Below are 23,235 nucleotides of genomic sequence, written 5' to 3'. Positions count from 1 at the left end.
CTCAGTCAATAGGCATGTACTGAAAACTGTTATAACAGGGAGTGACATGGAAAGATATTTTAAAAATTACAATGAAAATATTTTTAATTAAGTATTTGGTAGTGGAGAAAATATGCTGCGAGGTGTGGGGTGGGGAACTAAAGTCAGGGACTGATCAGGAAGCTGCTACTATTGTCCAGTAGTTCCCCAACCAGATTATAGATTATATAGTCTGGGAAAATATTGGTACAAAATATAGATTGTGAGGTATTACCGTAGATATTGATTCAGTGGGTCAAGAGTGAAATCTAATAATCTGCATTTAAAAAATGCCCCCTGGTTGATTGAAATGCACGTGAAGTTCTTAGTCCATATATGATGTGATATTGGGAGTAATGAGGAAGACAAAAAAACAGATCAAAATTAATCAGAATGTAGACTTATTAGATTCGGTGACATATTAGATGTGAAGTGGTTAGTCAGTAAAGGAGAGAGGAGACACTTATATGTAGATGGTCATCAAAAATGCAACTTGAAAGCTCAGATGCCTCGGATAGTTTGTGAGGAGATCATCCGCTGAACATCCAGGTGAGATACGCTTAGTAGTATGAGTCTACTGAACCTTACTAGAAACAATGACGAGGAGTCATTGGATAGCTGAAGGCATACTTAGGAATGACCCATCCATTGGAGAGTGTGCCTAAGGTGAAAGGAAGAAAAGTATGGAAAGAAAGTTGAGTAAGTTATATTAAAGAGGTTATAGGTGGAAACACATTTTTTTGAGATTGCTAACAACAGATCCCCTTTTTTACCACATGAGTCTTGGTGTCAGGCCAAGGCAACCACTCACTCTAGAAGCCAAATGAGCCAGAAACTCACTTTCCGATGCCCCTTGCACCTAGAGTGAGAGGACTTGCTCTAGGTTTCAGCAGTCAAACTCACCCACACTGGATTTGGAATATGGGGAGGGAGAGCCAAAGGGACAGGGGAAAAAGAGAATTTGGGGTTTCAAAGTCAGCCAAGGCAGCACTGTCAAGACCCCAGCAAATGCATCCTGCATCCACACTAATGGCATTGTCACTGTGAGCTGTGGGTTCCCAAGTTCAGCAACAGTGACAGCAACTCCCATTGGGCTGTTTACTGGCTGTATTGCTTCCTTCTGTTCCTCCTCAATTTACAGCTGATTCTTCCAATTTCCTGGAATTTCTAAGTTTGAGCCAGTTTCCATTCAACTATCTGATTTCCTGTTGCAACCAAGTGCTCTGACTCCAACCAAAGAGAGATAAGGAAGAAACCAGAAAACGATACTGAACAAAGTGATCAGAGAAGCAGAAGGGTACATGGAGAGCTGAGTGTTGTGAACATAAAGATAAGATTCTCAAGATCATAATGAAGTACAGCAGTGATTACTAACATGAACGCTGTGGTAAAACAAGGAGTGACCAGAAGTCATTTAGAGTGGGAAATAAGAGATTTTGAGTGTATTTAGTGAAAGCAGTTTCCATTACATGATAGAGTTGAGGCCAGAGAATAATGAGAAATGAATGGGAAACATGGTACACAGGGTACACAGCATGAGGGGAAAGTATCTGAATACTCCACATAATGTGGAGAACAGTTGACATTTGTCTCCTGCCTGTAGGCAAAAGTAAACATTTTTTCCTGTACAGCATTTTAATAAAAGTTTTCCAAAGAGAAGAGAGGAAAAGAAGACATCAAGAAGAGAAAGGGGACAGGAAAAGTGGAAAGGGGAAATTTGGGTGGATGAAAAAAAAAGGGAGAGGAAGAGACTAGCAGAGACATGGATAAATAAGGGTGGGAAAAGGTAGGAGAGAGACAGAGGAAATGTCAGAGAAAGGCTGAAGAGGAAATGAAGAGGAAGGCTCACAGGTTGCAGATAAATGTTTGTGTTAACCTTGGTTTTCATTTAAAGTTGTCAACACTGTGAATCCTTTCTCTCTTTTTTATTCAAAATTTCAAATTATTTTCCTATGAAATTTGTGTATGAAAGAGAGATTTTTTTACTTTAAATTTTACTTTACAAAATTTGCATTGTTCTTAATTATACTAGCACTGCCTGAAAGTTCTTTCCAATTTTAATAGTTGCTTAATCTTTCTCCTTACAAGTCCTGCTGGTTTTACTTCAGAGCACTTCTCCACCAGTTTTTTTTAGTAGAAGAAAATTGATCCAAAGATTGGAACCTATTTCTGGCAATATAAATAACCAGTGCCAATAATTATGGTGGATAAATTTATTTTTATTTGGAATGAGCTTCCTGCCATGTAATCCCAAATCAGTAATTGAAAATTCTCAAGTTCGATTTGTGTGTGGGTACTTATTAAGTCATGAAGCTGGAAGGAGCAGTGCAGGAACATTTTCTGCTATATGTATATAAAATACTCAATGAAGTTATTGTCAGAAGTGGGTGAAATGATAGAGGAGTTAATACATAAGTGACCTACCTTAAAAATTTAATCAGAGAATGTGATTATAATAGAAGGGATCTTTTAATCAGAATAACCAGAAAGATTTCTTACGTAAGAAACATTATGACCTGATATTTAAACCCAGTTTAAATTGTTTAACATTCTAGTTTACCAAAACTTATCTTATAAAGTCATTCTAGTTAGGTCGAAAAGATAAATCATTTTTAAAGGGAACAATTAAATCTTACAGTATTTTTCTTATTCAGATTTATTTACAAAAATAAGATATAGAAATAAATCACTAATTGCTTTACGTCTTTCATCTGATTTATTTGGCATCTTGTGAACTGAATCTAAAATATTACATCTTACACAGTTTTAACTTTTTATATAAAGAATAATGAATTATAGAATTCATTTCTCTCTTACCCATATCTTGTAAGAAATTGTGGAGATCCTTTCAAAGTGTTAGGCTTTCTAAAGTAGAAAACAATACAATAGCACTAGACTAACAATAACGTAGGTAGCACCTCTTTGCACACTGATGCATTTTGGAGTCTTCATTTCCCAAGCTCAGGAAAATGTTGTATATATATATTTGATTTAAACACAGGAGTCAGCCAATTATACAACTGTGTGCTATTGCCAGAAGACAAAGGAGTACAGAACTAAAATTCCCCTAATAGCACTCAAGGATTCCCTTTAGGACAAACTAAGCTGTTCTTCTGGGTATTGTAGATTTGAACATGTATAAAAGTCCACGTTGTCCCACAGGAGAGGGGCTCTGAAATTATAGGCATCAAGTCGTAGACAGTTCCAGTTGAAATGAACAGTTGAAATTTCACTTCATGCCTCTGTTTATCTACCACAGATAACATTTCTGACATGTTTACGCAAACTTGAATTTACCTAAAAAATTGTGATACTCTGAGTGCTTTGATGAGTATGGTCTTGTCTGAGTTAATCATACATGATTTTAATGAGGCCAAAGTTCTAGCTTCCCTTCAGAAGACAACTCGAAGTTGGCCACCTCAGGCAAATTGCAGCTCACATTCCAGACCTATTTCTCACTGGCCATTCTAAGCTGATGAAAAATCTTACTAGGCAAATGTCAGTGGAAGAAGCAAATGGTAACCAAGACAAAGGACCACAGTGGGAAGTGGCCTAGATCAGTGTATCTCAAACTTTAATGCCTGTGAATCTCTTGGAGATTTTCTTGAAATACAGATTGTTTCAAAAGGTCAGGGGAGGGGCCCCAAGTATCTTTATTTCTAACAAGGTGATGTCTCTGGACGTTAGCCACCCTTAGGGCTTTTCATCATTGGAGAATCCAGATGATCAGAGAGCTATATCATTGGAGAAACAAACAAACAACCAAACAAACAAACAAAAAATGCAAAGAGAGAAGCAAAGGGGAGCTAGATGGAGCAAGGGAGGCCAGCATGGGTGGGATCACAGGGGGTCCAGAGGCTAGGTCAGAGACTTTGTTCTTTAACCCCAATTTAAAGGAAAACGATTGAAGGATTTGAAAATGATGGTGAAGTGTTTATATTTTCTTTTAAGTATTAACAGAGAAGTTGACAATGAATGTTCATTCAGAAAAATACTGACATTATCTATGTGAAAATCATATAATGTGAAAATAGTAACATTTTGATTTGATATCTGAAGAGTAGAAATCATGTTAACCTCCACCTGCAACTTGATTGGCAGCTAGGGGGAAAGCAAACGGAATATATTTTGGTAGACTCACTGAGCAATTATCCTGTGTCCTTAGAATTTTGCTAATAAAAGCCAAAAGAGAGAGAGAGAGAGAGAGAGAGAGAGAGAGAGAGAGAGAAAGAGATAACAGATAAAAACAAGTCACTGTGAAAACTAATCAGGAGGGTGGAGTAAGCAATTTGTGTATTGATAGCTTCAGCATAACACAGACTTCACTTAAACGTACTGCTCCCTTTAATTTTGTGCAATTATCTGCTAACTCTTTTTATTGCCTATCTATGTTACAAAGGTCTGCATTGTTGCTCCAGTATGAGTAGTCAGTTTTAGTCATTTTACTAAGTGGGTCATACTATCTCATTGTAGTCTTCATTTGCATTTCCTAAATGACAAATTATATTGAGCATATCTTTGTCTTTATTTGATATCTGTATACCTTGTGTGTCTGTCGAAATCTTTTGCCTATTTTTTACTTGAGTTATATATTTTCTTATTAGTGAGTTTGAGAATTCTTATAAACCCTGGATACAAGGCTTTTATCAGATACAGGATTCGCCAATGTTTTCACAAGGCCATGATCTTTCCGTCCTATAAGATATTGTACCGATCCATTATAGTGATTGGTCCTAGTGAGCAAGAAGTACCAACTACTGTAGATTTACTGGTTGATGTTTACATGCCAAAAGGTGAGAAAAAATTCAACAAAAATTCCGGGTCCATTTACCTCAGTGAAATTTCTAGGGGTCCAATTGTGGGGGTCATGTGGAGATATCTCTTCTAAGGTGAAGGATAAGTTGTTGCATCTAGCCCCTCCTGCACCAAAAAAGAGGTAAACACCTAGTGGGCCTCTACAGATTTTGGAGGCAACATTGTCCCCTTTTGGGTGTATTATTCCAACCCATTTGCTGGGTAACCAGATAAACTGTTGGTTCTGAGTGCAGCTCAGAATAAGAGAAGGTGTTACAAGTCTAGGTTGCAGCATTAGCTGCTCTGCCATTTAAGTCATATGATCCCGCAGAAACAATAGAGCTTCAAGTGGTAATGGCAGATAGGGATGCTGTTTGGAGCCCTTGTCAGGCCTCTATAGGTGATCACAGTGCAGAATCTTAGGTTTGGAGCAAAGCCTTGCCATCCATTGCAGTTAACTACTCTCCATTTGAGAAATCTGTTGGCCTCTGCTACTGAAGAGCCTGAATGCTTCACCATGGGCCACCAACTTCCCTTGTCACCAGAGCTGCCTTGCATGAACTAAGTGTTATATGATCCACCAGACCATAAAGTTGTGAGTGCACAGATACAACATCATCAAATGGAAGGAGTAAGTACATGACCTAGCTTGAATAGGCCCTAATGGCCCCAGAAAGTTCCATAAAGAAGTGGCCCAAATGCCCACTGTCCCCACATCTACTACACTGGCTTCTCAATCCCAGCCTGCACTTGTGGTCTCATTGGAGTCTCTGGAATCAGTAGCCAGAAGAGATGACCGGACTGTGGTTTAACTGATGGTTCTACATAATATGCAGACACCATCTGAAAGTGGGCAACTACTGCTGCATACTGCCACTCTCTGGGACATCCCTGAAGGACAGTGGTGAAGGAAACTCCTCCCAGTGGGCAGAACTTTGAACAGTGGACCTGGTCGTTCACTTGCATAGAAAGAAAAATATATGATTCACTTGCATAGAAAGAAAAATATATGATTATATAACAGTTTGTGGGCTTTGATGAATGGTTTGGCTGGATGATTAGAGACTTTAAAGAAATATGACTGGAAAATTGATGACAAGAAAAATTGTCGGAGAGATATGTGGATATTTCTCTAAATATGCCCCCAAAATGAAGATATTTGTGCCCCATGTAAATGCTCACCAAAGGATGATCTTAGCAGTGCAGGATTTTGATAATCAAGTGGATAGGATGACCTATTTCTATGGACACCAATCAACCTCTTTCTCCAGCCACCCCCGTTATTACCAAATACGCTCATGGAAAAAGAGATTATGGTGGCAGGAATGGAAGTTCTCCATGGGCTCAGCAACGTGGACGTCGCTTACCACGGTCAGCTTGGCAATGACCGTTGATTAGTGTCCAATCTGCTAGCAACAGAGAGGAATACTGAGCCTTCAACATGGCACCATTCACTGGGGTGACCAGTCAGCTCCCTGGTGGCAGGTAGATTATATTAGATTCCAATGTAATGGAAGGGGCAGTGTTTTGCTCTTATTAGAATAGACACTTACTCTGGATATAGATAAGTAATTCTGCAAGCAATGCTTCTGACAAAACTCTATCCACGGGCTGATAGAATTCCTTATCCACTGTAATGGTATTCCAAACAGCACTGCTTCTCATCAAGGAACTCACTTCACAGTAAATGAAGTGCAGCACTGGTCCCATGATTATAGAATTGACTTGTCTTACCATTTTCCCAACCATCCTGGTACAGGATGTTTGATAGAGTGGTAGAATGCCCTTTTGAAACTCAGTCACAGAACCACCTAGATGACATTACTATGCAGGGCTACACAAGATTCTCCAGAAGGTTGTGTGTTTTCTGAATCAGCATCCAATATATAATACTGTTAACCCCATAAATAGGATTTCACAGGTCTAGGAATCAAGTGGTAAAAATGCGAGTGGCACCACTCACGATTACCCTTAATGACTTACTAGTATATTTATTGCTTCCTGTTCCTGTGCCTTTATGTTCTGCTGGTCTAGAGGTCTTAGAGCCAAAGGAAGGTATGTTTTCACCAACACACATGACAATGATTCCATAGAGCAGGAAGTTAAGACTGCCTTTGGGCCACGTTGTGTTCCTTATTCCTCTGATTCATCATGCAAAGAAGGAAGTTACAGTAATCCCCCTTTATCCATGGGGGATAACGTCCAAGACCTGCAGTGGGTGCCTGAAACCATGGTCAGTACCAAACCCTAAATATATTGTACTAAGTTTTCTCTTGTGCATATAAACCTTTCCACTTAAAGGAAGTATTTTAAGGCTTCTCTTTGGTGTATCTGAATTGACAGTCTCACTACTACTCTTGTGCTTTGGGGCCATTAGGTAAACTAAGGGCTACTTGAACATAAGCACTGTAATGCCACAGCAGTCAATCTGATAACCTACATGGCTACTAGGTGACTAATGGGCAGATAGTATATACAGCATGCATACACTGGACAAAGGGATGATTCACATCATAGGAGATGTTATCACTCTGAATAGCTCACAATTTAAAACTTATGAATTATTTATTTCTGCAATTTTTTCATGTAATATTTTTGGACCACAGTTGACTGTGCGTAACTGAAACCTTGGAAAGCAAAACTGCGGATAAAAGGAGACTACTGTATTGTGCTGGTTGGTGTGATTTATCCTAACTACAAGGAGAATTAGACCACTACTACACAAAGGAGATAAGGACAAGTATATCTGACATTCACATTACTTAGGTGTCTCTTAGTACCCTTCCCTGTAATTAGGTCAATGGAAAACTCCAACACATCAATCCAAGCAGGACTTCTAATGGCCCAGACTCCTCAGGAATGAAGGTAGAAAAAAAAAAAGACCAGGTAAAGACAATTGACCATTTGAGGTGCTTGCTGATGGCAAACGGATTAGGGACTGGGTAGTGGAAGAAGGTAATTATACATACCAGCTATGACCACATGACTAGCTACCAAAATGAGGAGTGTAATTGCCATGAATATTTATTGCTTAGTTTGGTAAGAATACATTTGTATGTGTGTGTGTATACACACACTTACATATTTGTAATTTAAGTATGCATACATAGATACATAGCAAAGACCTTTGTTTTCTTTCCACTCTTATTCCTTATCATGTAACATAAATGTTGACTTTATATCGTAGTAATTGAGTATTGTTAATCTGACCTTATAATATTTAAGTGACCAGAAATCTAGGAGCAGAGTAAATATCACTCAAGGATTTTGCCTTCTTTTCTGGGGAAGAGGTTTAGAGCATTTTCAGTTTTACACGGCATAATTGTATCAGGTTAGGTGGAATTATGACCTTGCTATTGTCTTTATTTGGTTTAAGGAATTGTGTATGGGTACCAAGCAGACAACAGATGGACTTGTGGTGGTTTTCATTTTATGTCTTGACTTGGCCATGGATGTCTAGATATCTGGTTAAATATTATTTCTGGTTGTGTGTGAGAAGACATTGGTGTTTCTGGAACAGATTAGTATTAAATTAGTGGACTGAGTAAAGCAGTTGGTCCTTCCCTAATGCTTGTGGGCCTCATCTAATTCATTGAGAACTGAATGGAACAAAATGGCAGAGGAAGGCTGAATTCACTCTCGGCCTGACTCGTTAATCTGTGGCATTGATCTTCTCTTGCCCTTAGGCCCTCTTGGTTCTCAGGCCTTCAGTTTGCTGATAACTTTGCCACTGGGTTTCGATTGCCTATCACTACTGCCAGTCCTGGTTCCCAAGTAAATAAGAACAATGGGAATGTGACATAGCGATAAATATCAACAAATACAGATCTGTGCAATCCCATGGATTCTCCAGTGAGAAATAATAAAAGTGTCTGGACGGTGATTATTCACTCCCTTTCCTGGGAATAGTGGAAACCCCTCAGGGAAACAAAAAAAGGCAGAACCTATCTAATCTTGTGAAGTATGTTTTCAGAAATATAGATTAATAATATTTGTTTTAAATACTTACTATGTTTTGTATCCTTTAAGGCAAATGTCTAGTTGAACAGCTTCTACCTGACATTTTATCATAGTTTATCCTTAGAGCCAATTCTAGTGATTAAAAGAGCAAGAATAATTCACTTTAAGTGTATGGTATTCACAATTGTCATTAAGAAACTTATGAAGGCTAGTTGACATGCAGCGGCCATCTCAGGCCCAGTAATCTTCTGGAGCTCATTATAAGATTGAAAAGTAATAAGGTGCTCGTACTGTATTCTATATACTTGTACAATTTTACAAACATTTCCCAAATATTCATTTAAGATCTCATGTGTGTAAACTACTGTGTTAAGCACTGCAAAAGACAAAAAGAGTACTAAGACTTCCAAATTATAATCTAAAAGCCTGAAAAAATAGGTATTATATAAAGCCACTTGTGTCTTAAAAGAATAAACTAGTGAATATTTCAGATGAGGGAGCATACTTATCCTCTTCAAAGTAATCTGGAAACGCATCATGGAAACTATAACAATTGAGATAGGTCGTGAAGAAAGGATAGCATTTAAATTGTAAAAGAAGACGGAGGCATTTTATCGTGGGGTGGGGGCTTTTGGTGTATTAATGGAAGCATGTATCTGAGAAGACAGTATGTCCAGAAGACTTCCAGTAACTCATATTATATATAACACAGGGTCAATTAGAAGAATTGTAGAGGAGGAGTTTGAGTCCGACCAAGGTTTTATTGGAAAGGACTTCAATAATTTCAGGAAGCAAATGTGGGATGAAGCATATATATATATATATATATATATATATATTTATAATATATATGTGTTATAATATAATTATATATAACGATATATAATTATATGTATTTATATAGGTATTTTAATATATATTATATATAATATTTACATTTTTATATGGATATGTATGTGTTCATATATGTATATGTTTATATATAATGTTATCTGATTTACACATAAACAAATAAACATAAAAATGCATATATACAGAGGGTGCCAAAAAATGTATACACATTTTAAGAAAGGGAAAAACTGTATTAAAATTACGCTGATGGTAATCACTTTGAGTACCTGTTGTAATTGCAGACATCAAACATGACTTTTAATCATCTTTTGTTATCAGTATATATTGAGTATTACAATTTTAATACAGTTTTTTCCTTTCTCAAAATGTGTATATATTTTTTGGCACCCTCTGTATATACATGTACCGTGTTTTCCCGAAAATAAGACCTAGCGAGACAATCAGCTCTAATGTGTTTTTGGAGCAAAAATTAATATAAGACCTGGTATTATATTTTATATATATATATTATACTGTATTGTATTATATTATATTATACCATATTATATTATATTATTATATTATAAGACCCAGTCTTATATTATAGTAAAATAAGACTGGGTCTTATGTTAATTTTTGCTCCAAAAGACGCATTAGAGTTGGTTGTCTGGCTAGGTCTTATTTTCGGGAAACCTGGTATACACAGGTCTAGATGCATATGCCATATATGCATATCATCTGTTAGCAATGGCGATCCATTAAAAGTTGTCAAAGAGGGGTATGGTTTAAATAGAGTTCTATTTGTGAAGAATAATCTGACAGCAATGTTTGGGCAGTAAGAGAGTACCAGCAAGATGTAGGAGATAAGGAGCTAGAGTTTTGCACATCAGAGAGGCTGTTAGTTATGAGGCTGAGGGCCACAGTGGTATCAGTAGGAACGTGTATGGAATCACTGGTGAGAGAGGAAGGGCAGGTGTGGACATGAACACAGATCATTCATTATACTCAGACTATGCAGTGTGACAAAAACTAACATTTAAGGACTTTGGGGGCACATACCATCCAAAATATGCTAATTTTATGTCTTTCCCGATACTCACTAGCCACTATGACATTATATCATCTTAACATTATTCGAACTTTGGTCACATGCGTTTGAAGCCTGTCATTTTCAACAATGTTTTCCAATAATCTTTCTATATTACTGTATTACCTATTGCTTTATCTTACTAATTTCCTCTTTCTTAATTCTAGGAAGATTGAAACAATTTCTTTCCTATTCTACCACTTCTTTATCCGCTCTATGCCCATTCCAATTAAATTCTTCAATCTCATCTTTTAGCTTTCTGAATTAGTAAAGCACTTATTGTTATCCTACAAAGTGCAAACAGCTGGGAAGGGCCTTTCCAGGAATCATACTCATAGATAGCGAGAGACAACTCCCTCTCCTTGTTTCTTGTGGAAGCTCACCAGGCTAAGAGCGTCCTCTTATCATTTGGCCCCACCTTTACTGCCTTAACTCTATTCTCATTTTTTCCTGCATTGATTCCCATTATTGTTTATTTCTCTGTGTGATATATGAGTTGAATCCCTACAAGAAATGAAATTCGCCATGTCCCAAATACATTGGAAAGAAAGACCATTTAATGATTAGCAGAATGTCTGGGATTTGCCTGTGTTCACTCAAACATAAACTTGCCTCCACTGGATTAAATGTGATATGAGTCTTTAGGCTGCATAGCTGTATTACTATCAAAGATATCAGAATAAGTCCTGTTCAGAGAAACCACACTCTTTTATTGCTTAATGCATTTATGAAGCCACAGTGAGAACATATATGTATCTAAAATACTTTGTTTTCCTCTTTAATTACTTTAATTAATTATTTTATTATGACTAAATTGGTTTAGTCTAAAATGTTTTCTATGTTTTTGAATAACATAGGCACATATATTAAGGAGTTTATTAGGTACTTCCACTTTAAGTCATTACAATGCTAGAGCAATTATAACGGCAAAAATCTTGGAACACGAACCAAATCAGAGCTATATCTAATCTGCACAATACTTTGACTGTTTTAATAAAAAGAGAACATATATTAGTATGAGATCTAAACATTTCTCCTCAACATTTTTGCCAGTGAATCTGTAACTTTCTTATTTCTCAGGCTGTAAATAATTGGATTTAACAAAGGAATGATGACAGTGTAAAAGAGAGAATCCATCATATCTTGGTCATCTGCTTGTGCAGATCCAGGACGCACGTACATGAAGAGAAGAGAGCCATAGTATAAAGACACAGATAAGAGATGGGCTCCACAGGTGGAGAAGGCTTTCCTTATGCCCTGTAGAGATTTCTTTTTTAAGATTGTAAAGATAACAAGTGCATAAGAGACAAGAACAGTCACAATTGTGAACACCTGTATTGATCCAGAGAAAATAAAAACCATCAGAACATTAATTGAAGGGTCAGTACAGGAAATCTTAAACAATGGCAGGATGTCACAGTAAAAGTGATGTATTATATTAGAATTACAGAAGGTTAATCTGAATAAAAATCCTATGTGAATTAAGGCATGAAGAAACCACCTACAAATGATGAGAGTACCAGCTGGATGCATAGTCTATTGGTCATAATCACTGGATAAAATAATGGTTTGCATATAGCCACATAGCGATCATATGCCATTGTTGCCAGCAGAAAACATTCTGTGGTTGCACTGAATGCAAAGGAAAAAAATTGTGTCATGCATTCAGAAAGAGATATCATCTTACTCTTAGCTAGGAAGTTGACCAGCATCTTGGGGGTGACTGTGCATGATATCCAAGCATCCACAAAGGCTAAACTCCCAAGAAGTAAGTACATGGGGATATGAAGTTGGGTCATTGCAGATGAGAGCTATTAGACCAAAGTTTCCCACAATGGTGATGAGGTATATCACCAAGAACCAGGAACAGGGGATTTGCCATTCTGGTTGATATGTAAGTCCTGTGAGAATAAACTCTGTCAGCAGTGTTCCATTTTCAGTACCCATGTCATTACTGGATGGCCCCTGAAATGAAATGCAGTAAATGTAAAAAGAATGTTCACTAAGATTGTATAAAAAGAAAACTGGGAAATAGTTGAAGTAACACCGTACAGAATCAGAATGCCCTTGATTTAATTACTATTACTATAAAACATGGAAACTAATTTGGTGAATTGACATAATGGAAAATGCAATTATTCCAGTTCTAAAATTGTGCAGGAATTAACAAATTTAGAAAGAAAAACGACATTCTAAACATGAGCTAAATTTACCGGTTCTTGAGTGTGTTAGAGAAACTGGGTGTCTGGGACATGGATGAATGTCTAGGGAAAAGAAGTTTGAATTGTTATAAATGAATGCCATGGGAAGGATTTTGAACTTCATTCCTCAGTCAATAGGCATGTACTGAAAACTTTATAACAGGGAGTGACATGGAAAGATATTTTAAAAATTACACTGAAAAATATTTTTAATTAAGTATTTGGTAGTGGAGAAAATATGCTGGCGGGGTGTGGGGTGGGGGAACTAAAGTCAGGGACTGATCAGGAAGCTGCTACTATTGTCCAGTAGTTCCCAAACCAGATTATACATTATATAGCCTGGAAAATATTGGTACAAATATAGATTGTGAGGTATTACTGTAGATATTGATTCAGTGGGTCAAGAGTGAAATCTAATAATCTGCATTTAAAAAATGCTCCCTGGTTGATTGAAATGCACGTGAAGTTCTTAGTCCATATATGATGTGATATTGGGAGTAATGAGGAAGACAAAAAACCAGATCAAAATTAATCAGAATGTAGACTTATTAGGATTCGGTGACATATTAGATGTGAAGTAGTTAGTCAGTAAAGGAGAGAGGAGACACTTATATGTAGATGGTCATCAAAAATGCAACTTGAGAGCTCAGATGCCTCGGATAGTTTGTGAGGAGATCATCCGCTGAACATCCAGGTGAGATACGCTTAGTAGTATGAGGTCTACTGAACCTTACTAGAAACAATGACGAGGAGTCATTGGATAGCTGAAGGCATACTTAGGGATGACCCATCCATTGGAGAGTGTGCCTAAGGTGAAAAGAAGAAAAGTATGGAAAGAAAGTTGAGTAAGTTATATTAAAGAGGTTATAGGTGGAAACACATTTTTTTGAGATTGCTAACAACAGATCCCCTTTTTTACCACATGAGTCTTGGTGTCAGGCCAAGGCAACCACTCACTCTAGAAGCCAAATGAGCCAGAAACTCACTTTCCGATGCCCCTTGCACCTAGAGTGAGAGGACTTGCTCGAGGTTTCAGCAGTCAAACTCACCCACACTGGATTTGGTATATGGGGAGGGGGAGCCAAAGGGACAGGGAAAAAAGAAAATTTGGGGTTTCAAAGACAGCCAAGGCAGCACTGTCAAGACCCCAGCAAATGCATCCTGCATCTGCACTAATGGCATTGTCACTGTGAGCTGTGGGTTCGCAAGTTCAGCAGCAGTGACAGCAACTCCCATTGGGCTGTTGACTGGCTGTATTGCTTCCTTCTGTTCCTCCTCAATTTCAGCTGATTCCTCCAATTTCCTAGAATTTCTAAGTTTGAGCCAGTTTCCATTCAAGTATCTGATTTCCTGTTGAAACCAAGTGCTCTGACTCCAACCAAAGAGAGATAAGGGAGAAACCAGAAAACGTTACTGAGCAGTGATCAGAGAAGCAGAAGGGTACATGGAGAGCTGAGTGTTGTGAACATAAGATAAGATACCCAAGATCATAATGAAGTACAGCAGTGATTGCTAACATGAACGCTGTGGTAAAACAAGGAGTGACCAGAAGTCATTTAGAGTGGGAAATAAGAGATTTTTAGTGTATTTAGTGAAAGCAGTTTCCATTACATGATAGAGTTGAGGCCAGAGAATAATGAGAAATGAATGGGAAACATGGTACCCCAGGGTACACAGCATGAGGGGAAAGTATCTGAATACTCCACATAATGTGGAGAACAGTTGACATTTGTCTCCTGCCTGTAGACAAAAGTAAACATTTTTTCCTGTACAGCATTTTAATAAAAGTTTTACAAAGAGAAGAGAGGAAAAGAAGACATCACGAAGAGAAAGGGGACAGGAAAAGTGGAAAGGGGAAATTGGGTGGGTGAAAAAAAAAAGGGAGAGGAGAGACTAGCAGAGACATGGATAAATAAGGGTGGGAAAAGGTAGGAGAGAGACAGAGGAAATGTCAGAGAAAGGCTGAAGAGGAAATGAAGAGGAAGGCTCACAGGTTGCAGATAAATGTTTGTGTTAACCTTGGTTTCATTTAAATTTGTCAACACTGGGAATCCTTTCTCTCTTTTTTATTCAAAATTTCAAATTATTTTCCTATGAAATTTGTATATGAAAGAGAGTTTTTTTTATTTTAAATTTTACTTTACAAAACTTGTGTTGTTCTTAATTATACTAGCACTGCCTGAAAGTTCTTTCCAATTTTAATAGTTGCTTAATCTTTCTCCTTACAAGTCCTGCTGGTTTTACTTCAGAGCACTTCTCCACCAGTTTTTTTAGTAGAAGAAAATTGATCCAAAGATTGGAACCTATTTCTGGCAATATAAATAACCAGTGCCAATAATTATGGTGGATAATTATTTTATTTGGAATGAGCTTCTGCCATGTAATCCCAAATCAGTAACTGAAAATTCTCAAGCTCGATTTGTGTGTGGGTACTTATTAAGTCATAAAGCTGGATGGAGCAGTGCAGGAATATTTTCTGCTATATGTATATAAAATACTCAATGAAGTTATTGTCAGAAGTGGGTGAAATGATAGAGGAGTTAATACATAAGTGACCTACCTTAAAAATTTAATCAGAGAATGTGATTAATTAAATAGAAGGGATCTTTTAATCAGAATAACCAGAAAGATTTCTTACGTAAGAAACATTATGACCTGATATTTAAACCCAGTTTAAATTGTTTAACATTCTAGTTTACCAAAACTTATCTTATAAAGTCATTCTAGTTAGGTCGAAAAGATAAATCATTTTTAAAGGGAACAATTAAATTTTACAGGTATTTTTCTTATTCAGATTTATTTACAAAAATAAAATATAGAAATAAATCACTAATTGCTTAAGTCTTTCGTCTGATTTGGCATCTTGTGAACTGAATCTAAAATATTACATCTTACACAGTTTTAACTTTTTACATAAAGAATAATGAATTATAGAATTCATTCTCTCTTACCCTTATCTTGTAAGAAATTGTGGAGATCCTTTCAAAGTGTTAGGCTTTCTAAAGTAGAAAACAATACAATAGCACTAGACTAACAATAACGTAGGTAGCAACTCTTTGCACACTGATGCATTTTGGAGTCTTCATTTCCCAAGCTCAGGAAAATGTTGTATATATATATTTGATTTAAACACAGGAGTCAGCCAATTATACAACTGTGTGCTATTGCCAGAAGACAAAGGAGTACAGAACTAAATTCCCCTAATAGCACTCAAGGATTCCCTTTAGGACAAACTAAGCTGTTCTTCTGGGTATTGTAGATTTGAACATGTATAAAAGTCCATGTTGTCCCACAGGAGAGGGGCTCTGAAATTATGGGCATCAAGTCATAGTTCCAGTTGAAATGAACAGTTGAAATTTCACTTCATGCCTCTGATTATCTACCACAGATAACATTTCTGACATGTTTATTGCGAACTTGAATTTACCTTAAAAATTGTGATACTCTGAGTGCTTTGATGAATATGGTCCTGTCTGAGTTAATCATATATGATTTTAATGAGGGCAAAGTTCTGGTTTCCCTTCAGAAGACAACCCCAAGTTGTCCTCCTCATGCAAATTGCAGCTCACATTCCAGATCTATTTCTCACTGGCCATTCTAAGCTGATGAAAAATCTTACTAGGCAAATGTCAGTGGAAGGAGCAAATGGTAACCAAGACAAAGGACCACAGTGGGAAGTGGCCTAGATCCGTGCTTCTCAAACTTTAATGCCTGTGAATCTCTTGGAGATTTTCTTAAATATAGATTGTTTCAAAAGGTCAGGGGAGGGGCCCCAAGGATCTTTATTTCTAAGAAGGTGATGTCTCTGGACATTTGCCACCCTTAGGGCTTTCCATCATTGGAGAATCCAGATGATCAGAGCGCTATATCATTGGAGAAACAAACAAACAAACAAAAAATGCAAAGAGAGAAGCAAAGGGGAGCTAGATGGAGCAAGGGAGGCCAGCATGGGTGGGAACACAGGGGGTCCAGAGGCTAGGTCAGAGACTTTGTTCTTTAACCCCAATTTAAAGGAAAACGATTGAAGGATTTGAAAATGGTGAAGTGTTTATATTTTCTTTTAAGTATTAACAGAGAAGTTGACAATGAATGTTCATTCAGAAAAATACTGACATTATCTATGTGAAAATCATATAATGTGAAAATAGTAACATTTTGATTTGATATCTGAAGAGTAGAAATCATGTTAACCTCCACCTGCAACTTGATTGGCAGATAGAGGGAAAGCAAACGAAGTATATTTTGGTAGACTCACTGAGCAATTATCCTGTGTCCTTAGAATTTTGCTAGCAAAAGCCAAAAGAGAGACAGAGAGAGAGAGAGAGAGAGAGAGAGAGAGAGAGAGAGAGAGAGAAAGAGAGAGAGAAAGAGATAACATAGATAAAACAAGTCACTGTGAAAACTCATCAGGAGGGTGGAGAAAGCAGTTTGTGTATTGATAGCTTCAACATAACACAGACTTCACTTAAAGTACTGCTCCCTTTAATTTTGTGCAATTATCTGCTAACTCATTTTATTGCCTATCTATGTTACAAAGGTCTGCATTGTTGCTCCAGTATGAGTAGTCTCAGTTTTAGTCATTTTATTAAGTGGGTCATACTATCTCATTGTAGTCTTCATTTGCATTTCCCAAATGACAAATTATATTGAGCATATCTTTGTCTTTATTTGATATCTGTATACCTTGTGTGTCTGTTGAAATCCTTTGCCCATTTTTTACTTGAGTTACATATTTTCTTATTAGTGAGTTTTGAGAATTCTTATAAATCCTGGATACAAGGCTTTGTCAGATACAGGATTCGCCAATGTTTTCTCAAGGCCATGATCTTTCCGTCCTATGAGATATTGTACCGATCCATTATAGTGATTGGTCCTAGTGAGCAAGAAGTACCAACTACTGTAGATTTACTGGTTGATGTTTACATGCCAAAAGGTGAGAAATGAATTCAACAAAAATTGCGGGTCCATTTACCTCAGTGAAATTTCTAGGGTGCAATTGTGGGGGTCATGTGGAGATATCTCTTCTAAGGTGAAGGATAAGTTGTTTCATCTAGCCCCTCCTGCACCAAAAAAGAGGTCAACACCTAGTGGGCCTCTACAGATTTTGGAGGCAACATTGTCCCCATTTGGATGTATTATTCCAACCCATTTCTTGGGTAACCAGATAAACTGTTGGTTCTGAGTGCAGCTCAGAATAGAGAAGGTTTTATAAGTCTAGGTTGCAGCATTAGCTGCTCTGCCATTTAAGTCATATGATCCCGCAGAAACAATAGAGCTTCAAGTGGTAATGGCAGGTAGGGATGCTGTTTGGAGCCCTTGTCAGGCCTCTATAGGTGATCACAGTGCAGAATCTGAGGTTTGGACAAAGCCCTGTCATCCATTGCAGTTAACTACTCTCCATTTGAGAAATCTGTTGGCTTCTGCTACTGAAGAGACTGAATGCTTCACCATGGGCCACCAACTTCCCTTGTGACCAGAGCTGCCTTTCATGAACTAAGTGTTATATGATCCACCAGACCATAAAGTTGTGAGTGCACAGATACAACATCATCAAATGGAAGGAGTAAGTACATGACCTAGCTTGAATAGGCCCTAACGGCCCCAGAAAGTTCCATAAAGAAGTGGCCCAAATGCCCACTGTCCCCACACCTACTACCCTGGCTTCTCAATCCCAGCCTGCCCTTTTGGTCTCATTGGAGTCTCTGGAATCAGTAGCCAGAAGAGATGACCGGAGCGTGGTTTTTACTGATGGTTCTGCATAATATGCAGACACCATCTGAAAGTGGGCAACTACTGCTGCATACTGCCACTCTCTGGGACATCCCTGAAGGACAGTGGTGAAGGAAACTCCTCCCAGTGGGCAGAACTTTGAACAGTGGACCTGGTCGTTCACTTGCATAGAAAGAAAAATATATGATTCACTTGCATAGAAAGAAAAATATATGATTATATAACAGTTTGTGGGCTTTGATGAATGGTTTGGCTGGATGATTAGAGACTTTAAAGAAATATGACTGGAAAATTGATGACAAGAAAAATCGTGGGAGAGATATATGGATATTTCTCTAAATATGCCCCCCAAAATGAAGATATTTGTGTGCCATGTAAATGCTCACCAAAGCATGATCTCAGCAGTGCAGGATTTTAATAATCAAGTGGATAGGATGACCTATTTCTATGGACACCAATCAACCTCTTTCTCCAGCCACCACCGTTATTACCAAATAGGCTCATGTAAAAAGAGATTATGGTGGCAGGGATGGAGGTTCTGCTTGGGCTCAGCAACGTGGACGTCCACTTACCACGGTCAGCTTGGCAATGACCTTTGATTAGTGTCCAATCTGCTAGCAACAGAGAGGAATACTGAGCCCTCAACATGGCACCATTCATTGGGGTGACCAGTCAGCTACCTGGTGGCAGGTAGATTATATTACATTCCAATGTAATGGAAAGGGCAGTGTTTTGCTCTTATTAGAATAGACACTTACTCTGGATATAGATAAGTAATTCTGCAAGCAATGCTTCTGACAAAACTCTATCCACGGGCTGATAGAATTCCTTATCCACTGTAATGGTATTCGAAACAGCACTGCTTCTCATCAAGGAACTCACTTCACAGTAAATGAAGTGCAGCACTGGTCCCATGATTATAGAATTGACTTGTCTTACCATTTTCCCAACCATCCTGGTACAGGATGTTTGATAGTGTGGTAGAATGCCCTTTTGAAACTCAGTCACAGAACCACCTAGATGACATTACCATGGAGGGCTACACAAGATTCTCCAGAAGGTTGTGTGTTTTCTGAATCAGCATCCAATATATAATACTGTTAACCCCATGATCAGGATTTCACAGGTCTAGGAATCAAGTGGTAAAAATGCGAGTGGCACCACTCACGATTACCCTTAATGACTTACTCTTATATTTTTTGCTTCCTGTTCCTGTGCCTTTATGTTCTGCTGGTCTAGAGCTCTTAGAGCCAAAGGAAGGTATGTTTTCACCAACACACATGACAATGATTCCATAGAGCAGGAAGTTAAGACTGCCTTTGGGCCACGTTGTGTTCCTCATTCCTCTGATTCATCATGCAAAGAAGGAAGTTACAGTAATCTCCCTTTATCCACGGGGGATAACGTTGAAGACCTGCAGTGTGTGCCTGAAACCATGGTCAGTACTAAACCCTAAATATATGGTACTAAGTTTTCTCTTGTGCGTATACACCTTTCCACTTAAAGGAAGTATTTTAAGGCTTCTCTTTTCTGTATCTGAATTGACAGTCTCACTACTACTCTTGTGCTTTGGGGCCATTAGGTAAACTAAGGGCTACTTGAATATAAGCACTGTAATGCCACAGCAGTCAATCTGATAACCTACATGGCTACTAGGTGACTAATGGGCAGATAGTATATACAGCATGCATACACTGGACAAAGGGATGATTCACATCCATAGGAGATGTTATCACTCTGAATAGCTCACAATTTAAAACTTATGAATTATTTATTTCTGCAATTTTTCATGTAATATTTTTGGACCACAGTTGACTGTGGGTAAATGAAACCTTGGAAAGCAAAACTACGGATAAAAGGAGACTCCTGTAATGTGCTGGTTGGTGTGATTTATCATAACTGCCAAGGAGAATTAGACCACTACTACACAAAGGAGATAAGGACAAGTATATCTGATATTCACATTACTTAGGTGTCTCTTAGTACCCTTCCCTGTAATTAGGTCAATGGAAAACTCCAACACATCAATCCAAGCAGGACTTCTAATGGCCCAGACTCCTCAGGAATGAAGGTAGAAAAAAAAAAAGACCAGATAAAGACAATTGACCATTTGAGGGGCTTGCTGATGGCAAACGAATTAGGGACTGGGTAGTGGAAGAAGGTAATCAGCTATGACCACATGACTAGCTACCAAAATGAGGAGTGTAATTGCCATGAATATTTATTGCTTAGTTTGGTAAGAATACATTTGTATGTGTGTGTGTATAGACACACTTACATATTTGTATATTTACGTATGCATACATAGATACATAGCAAAGACCTTTGTTTTCTTTCCACTCTTATTCCTTATCATGTAACATAAAATGTTTTGACTTTATATCGTAGTAATTGAGTATTGTTAATCTGACCTTATAGTATTTAAGTTACCAGAAATCTAGGAGCAGAGTAAATATCACTGAAGGATTTTGCCTTCTTTTCTGCGGAAGAGGTTAGAGCATTTTCAGTTTTACACGGCATAATTGTATCAGGTTAGGTGGAATTATGACCTTGCTATTGTCTTTATTTGGTTTAAGGAATTGTGTATGGGTACCAAGCAGACAACAGATGGACTTGTGGTGGTTCATTTTGTGTCTTGACTTGGCCATGGATGTCTAGATATCTGGTTAAATATTATTTCTGGTTGTGTGTGAGAAGAGATTGGTGTTTCTGGAACAGATTAGTATTAAATTAGTGGACTGAGTAAAGCAGTTGGTCCTCCCTAATGCTTGTGGGCCTCATCTAATTCATTGAGAAGCTGAATGGAACAAAAAGGCAGAGGAAGGCTGAATTCACTCTCGGCCTGACTCGTTAATCTGTGGCATTGATCTTCTCTTGCCCTAGGCCCTCTTGGTTCTCAGGCCTTCAGTTTGCTGATAACTATACCACCGGGTTTCGATTGCCTATCACTACTGAGAGTCCTGGTTCCCAAGTAAATAAGAACAATGGGAATGTTACATAGCAATAAATATCAACAAATACAGATCTGTGCAATCCCATGGATTCTCCAGTGAGAAATAATAAAAGTGTCTGGACAGTGATATATTTACTCCCTTTCCTGGGAATAGTGGAAACCCCTCAGGGAAACAAATAGAAGGCAGAACCTATCTAATCTTGTGAAGTATGTTTTCAGAAATATAGGTTAATAATATTTGTTTTAAATACTTAATGTGTTTTGTATCCTTTGGGCCAGATGTCTAATTGAACAGCTTCTACCTGACATTTTATCATAGTCTACCCTTAGAGCCAATTCTAGTGATAAAAAGAGCAAGAATAATTCACTTTAAGTGTATGGTATTTACAATTGTCATTAAGAAACTTATGAAGGTTAGTTGACATGCAGCGGCCATCTCAGGCCCAGTAATCTTCTGGAGCTCATTATAAGATTGAAAAGTAATAAGGTGCTCGTACTGTATTCTATATACTTGTACAATTTTACAAACATTTCCCAAATATTCATTTAGGATCTCATGTGTGTAAACTACTGTGTTAAGCACTGCAAAAGACAAAAAGAATACGAAGACTTCCAAATTATAATCTAAAAAAGCCTGAAAAAATAGGTATTATATAAAGCCACTTGTGTCTTAAAAGAATAAACTACTGAATATTTCAGATGAGGGAGCATACTTATCCTCTTCAAAGTAATCTGGAAACGCATCATGGAAACTATAACAATTGAGATAGGTCGTGAAGAAAGGATAGCATTTAAATTGTAAAAGAAGACGGAGGCATTTTATCATGGGTGGGGGCTTTTGGTGTATTAATGGAAGCATGTATCTGAGAAGATAGTATGTCCAGAAGACTTCCAGTAACTCATATTGTATATAACACAGGGTCAATTAGAAGAATTGTAGAGGAGGAGTTTGAGTCTAACCAAGGTTTTATTGGAAAGGACTTCAAATAATTTCAGGAAGCAAATGTGGGATGAAGCATATATATATATTTTTGTAATATATATGTGTTATAATATAATTATATATAACTATATATATATTATATATATAATATATTAAATATATATATATTAAATATATATTATAATTATATATATTTATATTTATGTTTTTTATATATTTTATATATTTTATATATTTATATTTATATATATATTTATATATATTTATATATATATTTATATATATTATAATATAATTATATATATAGTTATATAGGTATTTTAATATATATTATATATAATTTTTACCTTTTTAAATAGATATGTATGTGTTCATACATGTATATGTTTATATATAATGTTATCTGATTTACACATAACAAATAAACATAAAAATGCATATATGCAGAGGGTGCCAAAAAATGTATACACATTTTAAGAAAGGAAAAAACTGTATTAAAATTACCCTGATGGTAATCATTTTGAGTACCTCTTGTAATTGCAGACGTCAAACGTGACTTGTATTCATCTTTTGTTATCAGTATGTATTGAGTATTACAATTTTAATACAGTTTTTTCCTTTCTCAAAATGTGTATATATTTTTTGGCACCCTCTGTATATACATGTACCGTGTTTTCCCGAAAATAAGACCTAGCGAGACAATCAGCTCTAATGTGTC

At 37.2% G+C, this 23,235-nt stretch overlaps 1 pseudogene; it reads right to left on the bottom strand.

The window, feature by feature from the left end:
- Positions 1 to 11,713: 11,713 nt before the first annotated feature.
- On the bottom strand, positions 11,714 to 12,637 carry LOC117014542 (olfactory receptor 5H2-like; annotated as a pseudogene).
- Between the last annotated feature and the right edge of the window lie 10,598 nt (positions 12,638 to 23,235).

Source organism: Rhinolophus ferrumequinum, chromosome 2, assembly GCF_004115265.2.
Source record: "Rhinolophus ferrumequinum isolate MPI-CBG mRhiFer1 chromosome 2, mRhiFer1_v1.p, whole genome shotgun sequence".
NCBI classification, from domain to species: Eukaryota; Metazoa; Chordata; class Mammalia; order Chiroptera; family Rhinolophidae; genus Rhinolophus; species Rhinolophus ferrumequinum.
Note: the sequence above shows the minus strand (reverse complement) of the source record. Positions and strands in the feature narration are given on the sequence as shown.